This window comes from Theobroma cacao, chromosome 2, assembly GCF_000208745.1.
Source record: "Theobroma cacao cultivar B97-61/B2 chromosome 2, Criollo_cocoa_genome_V2, whole genome shotgun sequence".
Lineage (NCBI taxonomy): Eukaryota > Viridiplantae > Streptophyta > Magnoliopsida > Malvales > Malvaceae > Theobroma > Theobroma cacao.
The window spans coordinates 18,135,616-18,146,206 of NC_030851.1; the positions used below are offsets into that span (position 1 = coordinate 18,135,616).

General features: G+C 34.9%; 1 long non-coding RNA gene across 1 annotated transcript; it reads left to right on the plus strand.

The window, feature by feature from the left end:
• Window positions 5,055-6,901, plus strand: LOC108660846. Its single transcript, XR_001926539.1, has 3 exons — window positions 5,055-5,084; window positions 5,777-5,851; window positions 6,727-6,901. It is a non-coding gene; the product is annotated as an uncharacterized LOC108660846 (long non-coding RNA).

The window sequence follows — 10,591 nt, forward strand, 5'->3', positions numbered from 1 at the left end:
TTATCACGAAACCATTCTTTTAATTCTGAGGGAATCCAATTAATAGGAATTTGGGATGGGCCACCTTCCGGATTACCTAAATCAGGGCGCCATTGGCTCCTGGCAGTGGAATCTAATGATTCCTCACTAGTACTATGAGGGGTGTCAGGACTATCGTCTCTTCTAGACATGGCGCGTGCAAAAGGCACACCTTCCAACCTATACGCAACCAAGCATTGATTACTTATCCATTTATACATCATAAGATCAGGTAGGTTTCTAATGAAGGAGGAGCCCAGGTAGCCTCCCGTCCTTAACTTGCGTTGCGCACCCATAATCCAAGGACAAGACTCTACACAGACTCCAACAACTCCGCTGACGGACACAGGAATCCCTAAGACTCAACTAAACCTAGAGCTCTGATACCAACATTGTCACAGCCCAATTCTCGGGCCATGACCGACGTAAAGGCCCAATGGGCTCAGCCCACTAAGCCCAAGCAAGCCTATTATATAATCTTATACATTAATCCACATTTCATTAAAATCCAAAATTTCGTAGTGTTCAAGTATAGTTCCTTTGAAAACAATTCATAAAACCCAATCATGCATTCATAATGGCATCATCAACCATTATATACATATATAGATTAACAAATGAATCTTAATATTTCACATCAAGTATCCATATACACATAATTAGACCTTGACCGTCAGCGAAGTGACTTTAGGCATGGTTGCTAACATCTAATGTCATGGTAAACCTACCAAGCAATGGATAGGAAGGAGCACCTCATCCTAGGATCCAATCACCTTTAACTCAGGAAACATAAAACATGAAGTTTAAAAACGTGAGTACAAACTCAGTGAGTGAACATAAGAAGGGAACAAGCAACGTTAAGGAAGGTTTAGAAATCATGATGCACTTAAGTTCAAAAACAATGCAATTTAGTTTAACTCTTATTAAAACCCCTCATTTCAAACCCTTGGTTGTTTAATCACGTAATGATGAAGGATCCATGAACCACAAAAAATTGAAGAGTGAAAACTTTAGTAGAATTCAAGCAAGTCAAGCATAATGGATTGATTCTCGTTGCAGCTAAATTCTGGCCAGATAAAATCTAAAGGGTTTTCACCGCCACAAGGGAGATCCATTCATGCCACATTGTACATTAAATTGAACACATTGATAATAATCAAGTTTCTCATTATTCATTTCAATCACATCTTATAATCATAAACTTTCTATCACATATACATATATAAGCATATATAAACATGTACACCACCCCACTTCATTCATCGTCATGTGCACGCCCTACTCCAACATAGCCAGGTCATCATTGGCTTATGTTCACTTCCTACTCGCACATAGCCGAGTCATCATCGACTTATGCGCACTCCCTACTCGCACATAGTCGAGTCATCATTGGCTTATGTGCATTCCCTACTCGCACATAGCCAAGTCATCATCAGCTCATGTGCACTCCCACATCGCACATAGCCAAGTCATCATTATAACACAAAGGAGCATCCAAAGCATAATACACATATCAATATAATGTGATAACCGATGAACTATTCATATTGCACATTTCACAATATAGAAACATTTCATCAAGGGATTGTTCCCCAAGTATATTTTTGAAGCACAAACAAATAAAACTTTCAAATGATTTATTTAAACATGTGGACACTCCCCAAAACATTTTTTTGAAATGCAAGTTCACTCACCTTGTAACAACGAGATATCAAGTTGCTATTTGTTTGGAGGTGTCTCTAACTATCTCTACTTGCCGGTAGCTCCCTATTTCTTTCGACACGCCACTATAGTGTACTATCTTTACTTGGCATTTCTTAGCAACAATTCAAACTCAATATATTTAATTATACACGTGCGAGACAGCACCTCAATCAATTAATCCTTAATCTAATTCACATTTGTCATCCTCACCATTCACTTATTATTACTATTATCATTATTATTTTAAAACTAGCTAAATCTATTATTGATTTTCTTACTATTGACATTTACCTTTATATATTGTACTTACACAAATTTTCATATTTTTAAATATTATCTAACAATTCTAGGACATTTATACCAAATAATTCAACTTATTCTATGTTATTATATCACGCATTCAACCCAATGAATTGGACTAAACCCAACAACATACTTCATAATAGATCCATCAAGAAAAGGCTTGGTTTTAATTTTTACCTCATTTGGGCTCAGATGCTAATCCAAGTAAAATATTGCAGCCCACCAGACCAACTTTGCCAAATGCCTTCTTGGAGGCCCAAAGAAATAATTATTATTTTTTTTTATTTTTTTTTCTTCCTTTTTTTTTTCTTTCTTTCTTTCTTTCCCGTTTCTTTTTCTCTCTCTCTTTTTTTTTGCTCCTCTTCCTCGCCGGTCAACAGTAACTTTTTTTTCTCTTTTTTTTTCTTTCTTTTCCTTCCTTCTCCCTCCTTTCACTCACAAACCGGCAACTCAAGCTTTTGTTTACTCCTTCACAAACCCAACAGCACCAGCTCTTGTTTTCTTTCTCAAATTTACAGCAAAACTCTTTCTTTTTCCTCTCAAAATTTGCAACAAAACTTTTTCTATTTCCTTTTAAAAATTTATAGCAAAACTCTTTCTATTTCCTTCTAAAAATTTGCAACACAAGGCCTCTCTCTTTACTCCTCTAAGTGGTTGCAGCTGCCATTTTTCTGCTCTCTTCCAGCCCTCTTTTTCTCCCTTGGTCGACAGTTTTCCGCTTTGCTCTCTCTCTCACACCGACTTTTCTCTTTCTTCTTCAACTTTCCCTTTGCTCTCTTACACCGACTTTTCTCTTTCTTCTTTAAATAGTCGATTTTTCCCTCACAACTAACTTTGACTTTTCTTTTCTCTCCTTCCATCTTTCATTCATTTCCTCCTTTTTTTTTTCACTTCACTTATCAATTTGGCCGACCCCTACCACCATAAAAAAAAATTTGTTGACTCTTTAATTGACCACATGGGCGGCTACCCATGTTAGTCTTTCTCTTCTTTTATATATATATATATATATACTTTTATTATTATTCTATTATTTGTTTATTTACTTCTCCCATTTAATTTTACTACATAATCTTTCAATGTTCATAATTAAAATTCGATCTTTCCGACACGTTTAAAAATTCCAATTTTCATCTATCTTTCTTCCTCTGCACGTGCACCACCAAAATATGAAAATTACACTTCAACGCGGTATCACCATAATATTTAAATATTTACTTATCCGCGCTGGCTGGACTTAACAAAACACACGTATTTCACTTATGTCATTTATCTCCAAAATTCATTTGTACTTCTTCTCCCCTACTTGGATCAACCATATGATCCTTCTTCATGACTGATTTCGACATTCGGTTAAATTTTAATATTTTAATATTATTTTATTCTAAATTTTTTCACTTGTCTCCTTGGTACCGAAAATACCTTATTATACCTCAATTGGCATCCGATAAGCTTTGTTAGTCATCATATCAAAGTGCAGAGTATTACACTATCGATAGCTGTTATTTAGTTTGCTTTTTTTTTCACTCAAGGGTCGACATCTATTGATAATTGAGTGAATCTATCAATAGATGTTCTTCAGTCTATTGTAAATTGCTTTTTAACTTTTATTTATCAATAGATTTAGAACATATATCGATAAATCATGTTCAGGGTCCAAATTTTTCACAACTCCAAGCCTCCAAATTCATTCTTCTAAGTCCCCAATGCATTTTGATTTCAAAAATCACCAAAAATCCTCAAGTACACCATCAAATTTCAAAGTTATTTTCTATACACATAGGCATAGTTGATAAGTCTTTCAAGCATTTACACAAAAAGTTTAAATTAACTCCTTAAATAGTCTAGTTAACACCACATATAGCCCAAAGCAAAGTCAAGGGTGTTGAATTCTCCCTTTTTTTTATAGAAATTCATCCTCGAATTTAATTCAAACACCACAATTTAAGTCATATCTTAAACTCCAAAGAGATGGGAATATTTTGCTTACATTAACTAGTCAAGTTCCCATGTTGCTTCCTTAATCAAATGATTTTGTCACAACACTTTTATTAAAGCAATGTCCTTGGAACGGAGCTGTTTTACTTGTCAATCAAATATGGCTATGGGCTACTCACCATAATTAAGTCCGTCTTGCAACTGGACCTTATCGTATTAAATCACATGCGAAAGATCATAAACATATTTCTTAAGCATGGATACATGGAAAACTGGATGAACATTAGACAAATTTGGCTGTAATGCCAAGTGATAAGAAAATGTGCTTACGCCTTCCAAAACCTCAAATGGTCTAATGTATCTTGGGCGTAATGTCAAGCCCAGCCCTATAATATGTTTGCCATGTCATTCATGTATTTGACAACATGCTTGCATACTTGAATACCTCAAAAAAGTAGTCAAAAGTCGGTAGTGTACCAAGTGGTACAACTAGGTTGATTTAAGCCTCGAACTAGTTCAAATAAAGATTTTAAAATGCAATTGCGAGTTATTGAATCTTAGAATGACTTGAAAAGGTGATTCGAAGTTCGGCAATTGATTTGGAGTTAAATTGGAATTTCCATAACGTAAGGGTAAAATGGTCATTTTTCCACCCGAGGGCAAATTTGGGATGGTGGATGAAATTTTGATCAAGTTTGACTATTTGGAACATAATTTGAGCTTGAGAAGTGAAAAATTTTAATTTCGATAATTTTTTTAACATAAGAGCAAAAAGATCATTTCAAGTGTCCACAAGGACGTAATTAAAATTTTTTGAATTTTACACCACCTTGACACTTGTCAAACCCATGAAATTCATTTTACACTTTAGATAATTGAGGGATTTTATGTGGTGGAGAAGAAATGCTTAATTATTAAGTTTTGTGCATGGACCAATCACATGGTGACAAGTGTCAAGCTTTAATATTATTATATTTTCCTTTATAAACACAACTAAAACTCTCCCATCTCATTTGTCTTGGCCGACCAAGGCAAGAACAAAGGGAAAAAGCATAGAACAAACCCTAGAGAAGAAAATCAAGAGAAAATTCATTGGATTTCAAGGAATTAAGCAAGTAAATGTAGAATTTCTTAATTTTAGCTTGTGATCTACCTTTCTTATGCATTCTTTTTCAATTACCATGGTTACAATTCAAGATCTCATGAAGGATTCATGGCTGAACGAATTTAAGGAGAGAAGATTTGATGATTTATTTGGTTAGATTTCAAGGTATCTTAGTGTTTTTAGTTGTTTGGTGATGTTTAGCATGAAAAACAAGCAAGAAATTTCATGCCCTTCACCCACACTCCTTGGCTGAAATTTTCAAGAGAGAAATTGGATAATGGACTTTGATGAATTTCATGCTATTTAGGTGTTTTTAGTTGTTTTATGATGTAAGGTGTAAAAATCAAGCATGAAAATTACATGTTCTACACTAAACCTTCAATGGCCGAATTTTACAAGGAAGATATTGATGATGGATTTTTGTGATATTACATATTATTTAACTTGTAATTGATGACTTGGAGTGTTGGAAGTGGAATCAAGTTAATTGGAGTTGAATTGGATGTATTGGCCAATTAACCGGTGTATAGATCGAATTAGGCCAATACCATTTTATTTCGATACATAATTGAAGCTACGTAGAACACCATATTTAGATAATAATCAGAACATTTCGCATCCCATTTCATGCATTCATATAGAGCCTAAATTAGTTTTATAACGGTTTAGTACAAATATAGTAAATTGCTTATTGTGCATTATGTTTAGGTGGTGAAACTTCTGATAAGGGTAAGGAGATTGTACTTGAAGACCAAGACTAGGAGTACTTCGACTCCCGATATTGTGAGTAACCTTATTATCGTCTTAATTATCTAAAGTAGTTTTTATTCGTTTTTGTGATTTTATAGAAAAATGAGTTTAAATGGTAAATCCTTATGTTTTATAAGTAAAATGTGATTAAATGAAATGAGTTTTATAATATCATTTTGAAATTGAATGATGATTTTAGAAATTGAGTAATTAGAGACTGTTTGATTGTGTTGTAAATTTATGGTTTGAATTGAATGGCTTATGGTGATATTGACATGAATGGCTGAATTGGAAATTGTGTTGAAATGGTATGAACTATTTGTTTTGCCTTAACAGGCTAGGTAGTAATATAATTGCCATGTTATGCTGTCGAAACTTTTATTGATTTGGTGGGATATTGATTAGTCACTGCAGTGGCGGATTTTCATGGACCAGCCTATTAAAGAGGGGCACGGTAAATCCAGTTATATTTTACCTCGGTACGAGAGGCGCAGAGGGTATCTCCTGAGGTAAAGCTTTAGAGTTCACTACACGCTAAACCATCACGTGAGGGTGAACTCAGCCAACGCCAAGGAACGACTATGCTTTTAAACGTAAAAATGTGTTTTATGCGTATATGAACTTTTCTTTAACAACCTTGGCGAACTCGGTTGGATGCCCCGACCAAGGTATCCCCGAGAATGAGTTTTGGCATGAGCTAAATTTTTAAGAAATTCATAAGCAATGTTGATTATTTGAGTGAAATGAAATTATTTTATTTAGTTGAAATGAGTTTGAAACGTTATGAATCATAATACGATGAACTATTTTACGCTGTCTCTATTTACTCGACTTTAGATATTTTAGATGATGTTTGTTTACTCACTGAGTTTATATAAACTCACCACCCTCCTTTCCACTCATTTCAGGATTAGGACAGTCCGTAAATAGCTGATTTCGTCGAGGGTTATTATTGGACTCACCTCATCAGAACTTGTAGGTCCACAGCCTTTGTTACCTTTAGTCATTTAGGGGCCCACACGTCATTGTAAATTAAATTACATACTCTGGTTATCTGTGTTACTGTATGTATAGATTTATTTTGCTTTTACACTACAAAAATTATTTACGCAGAGTTCTATAAATATTATTTTATAAGAAAATAGAATATTTCATTTCATATTTTTATTTTATTCTATTAGCTACAATTTCACCCTAAATGAATGTTTTAGACATAAAAACTTGTTTTTAGTTATGAAATGTGTATTTTCCCCTATATATTATATTTTCAACAGGTTTCAAAATTTTTGAAAAAAATAATCAAAATGTCCTTATGAGATAGAAAATACTTTTTTATTATTGTTTTGATTTGGAAATAGCTTATAATCTTTTAAAATATGATATTTAGTAATTATTGCTCACAAGGGAGGTGCAAAAACTGATATTAAGCCTTGCGAGGTTTCGGTTGGCATTCAGGATAATGAATGTCTATCGGGACATCACGGCGGTTGTCATGGGTTCGAGGAAAGTACCGGGTCGTGACACTTAATTTTCATTTTTTCTAAAATCTTTTAATTTTCTTGGTCAGTGAAACTTTCAAAAACACAAAGTCCCCTACCTCAAACTCCAAAGGCTTTCACCTATTATCGTCGTATGATTTTTGCCAACTCTAAGACGACTACATTCTATCTTTGATTATGCAAACACCATTCTCAGCTTCTTAGACCATTTCCTATGCCAAAAGTTTACTCTATCCAAACTCAAGCTTGCCAATAAGTGACCTACACCTTCCACCATATAAAGCTTTAAATGGTGCCATTTCAATTGTGACCAATAGCTATTATTATAAGCAAACTCAGCCAAAGGCAAATAACAATTCCAAGAGACTCCGAAGTCGAGCATGATTGCTCTCAACATATCTTTGAGTGTTTGTATCGTACGCTCAGATTGGCCATCTGTTTGTGGATGAAAAGCTATAGTAAAATCCAATCTTGTGCCTAAGGCTTTTTTCAATCTCTTCCAAAATTGATTAGTGAACTGCGAGCCTCTATCGGACACTATCGTTATCAAAATACCATGTAGTCTTACAATTTCGTCAATATAAATTTAGGCATACTGAGTTGCCTCAAACTTAGTCTTGACGGGTAGAAAATGCGTTGATTTAGTTAGTCGATCAACAATTACCCGTCACAAAGTCCATTGCTACATGTTCCCATATCCACTAGGGTATCAATAACAGTTGTAGCAATTCTAAGGGCCTTTGATGTTGGGCTTTCACTTGTTGACAAGCCAAACATTTGGAGACATACTTAGCTACATCTCTTTTTAGCCTTGGCCACCAGCAAACAAACTTCAAATCATGGTACATCTTGGTGGCTCTTAGGTGTATGACATAAACTACAACATAAGCCTTTTCTAATATCTCATTTCATAAACCATTTAAATTTGGCACGTAAACTCGTGATCGGTATCTTAGTAAACCATCAGTGTTGTAAACAAAGTCTTAAGCTTTATCTTTGCTCATATCTCCAAAGATGTTCACCAAAAATTTATCCCATTTTTGGGCATCTCTAATCCGATCTAAAATCATTGATCGAACTCTGAAATGGGCCAACAAGCCATTCGAATCATTAACCTCAAAGTGCATCCTTATATTGCCCAGATCGTACAAACTCTTCACTAAAGATTATTTCTCTACCGTCACGTGTGCTAAGCTCCCTATTGATTTCTAGCTCAAGGCATCCACCACAACATTGGCCTTGCCAAAATGGTAGAGTATGGTGCAGTCATAATCTTTCAATAATTCTAACCACCTACGTTGTCTTAAGTTCAAATCTCTTTGTTGAAATATATACTTCAAGCTCTTGTGGTTGGTATATATTTCACAAGTCTCACCATATAGATACTATCACCATATCTTCAAGGCGAACATGATCGCTGCCATCTCTAAATCATGCGTAGGGTAATTTTGTTTATGTCTTTTAAGTTGTTGGGAGGCATAAGCTATAACTTTCCTGTGTTGTATCAACATGCAGCCCAATCTAATCTGTGACACATCATAGTACACAGTATAGCCTCTAAATCCACACAGTATGCTTAACACAAGCATAGAAGCGAGACAAGCTTTAAGTCTCTAAAAACTCGGCTTGCAAGCATAAGTCTAATTAAACATAATTCTCCTCCGTGTTAATCTTGTTAGAAAGGATGCAATTTTAGAAAAGTCTTGTACAAAATGTCTTTAATATCCGACTAATCTTATAAGACTTCTAATTTTTATTACAAACATTGGCCTTGGCTAATTTTCCACGGCTTCTATCTTACTGGGATCAAGTTGTACCCTTTTCTCAAATGCAACGTGCCCCAAGAAACTGACTTTATTCAACCAAAATTCACATTTTGGGAACTTAGCATACAATCTATGTTCTTTGAGCATTTGAAGCACAAACAAGTGTTGTGCATGCTTTTCTGGGCTCCTAAAATGCACTAAGATGTTGTTTATAATTACGACCACAAATAGTTCACATATGCTCAAAAGACTTTGTTCATTAAATCCATAAAGGCTGTAGGGCATTAGTGAGTCCAAACAACATCACCAAAAATTAATAGTGCCCATAGTGTGTGTGGAATGCCATGTTGGGTATATCACTCTCTCGAATTCTCAATTGGTGATACATATAGCATAAATCAATCTTAGAAAAGTGCACTGCACCCTACATCTAGTCAAAGAAATCATCTATCATTGAGAGTAGATATTTATTCTTTATAGTGACTTATTAAGTTCTCGGTAGTCAATGCACAATCAAAGGCTACCATCCTTCTTTTTCACTAATAGCATTAGTGTTCCCCAAGGTGAAACACTTAGGTGAATAAAGCCCTTGTTCAACAAATAATTTAATTGTCTCTAGAGCTCTCTTAACTCAACCATTGCCATACAATACGGACACATAGAAATAGGTCTCATATCTAAAATTAAGTCAATACAAAATTCAATCTCTAGCTCGGGAGGCAATCCGGGTAACTCATCCAAAAAAACATCAAGATATTCATCAACTACTGGAAAAGAATCGATACTCCTTTTCATCCATTGAAACATCTACCGTCATCGCTAGATACCCTTGGCCTTCTTGCCTTTGCATTCGTTGACATAACTTCCACAAACATTGGACTATTATGTCCATAAATCATAAATGAGGGTTCTCCTAAAAATTTAAACTTCACTAGCTTATAGTGGCAGTCCACCTTAGCAAAACAGGACGCTAACCAATATATTCCTAAGATTATGTCAAAGTCCAACATCAAAAACAACACCAAGTCTGCAAGGGTGTCTTTGTCTTTAATGCGGACTACATAAGACTTGTACATGTATTTGGCCACAAACACTTCCTCTAAAGGAGTAGTTATACTCAAAGGCTTTTCCATATTACAACAAAATCGATCTAACTTCGGCACAAAATATGTTGACACGAATAAATGTGTCAATCTGGCAAAACCTTTACATAAGATACAACCTTGTAAAGGATCCAGCAAAACCCATCTACCTTTTGCTTACAGGTATAACTTGTCACGACCCAATTTCTCGAGCCATGACCGGTGCATGAGCTCAATGAGCATAGCTCACTAAGCCCAAGCAAGCCTATCCATTTACCTTTGCTTAACAAATTTATCATATCACGCATACACACACACCTTTTCTCGAGTGTGAACATAGCCAAAACACAATGGCATTATCGATAATAATATACATGCACTATACCAGTCATGTATTTAGCAATTTACATTGCATACACATATTCA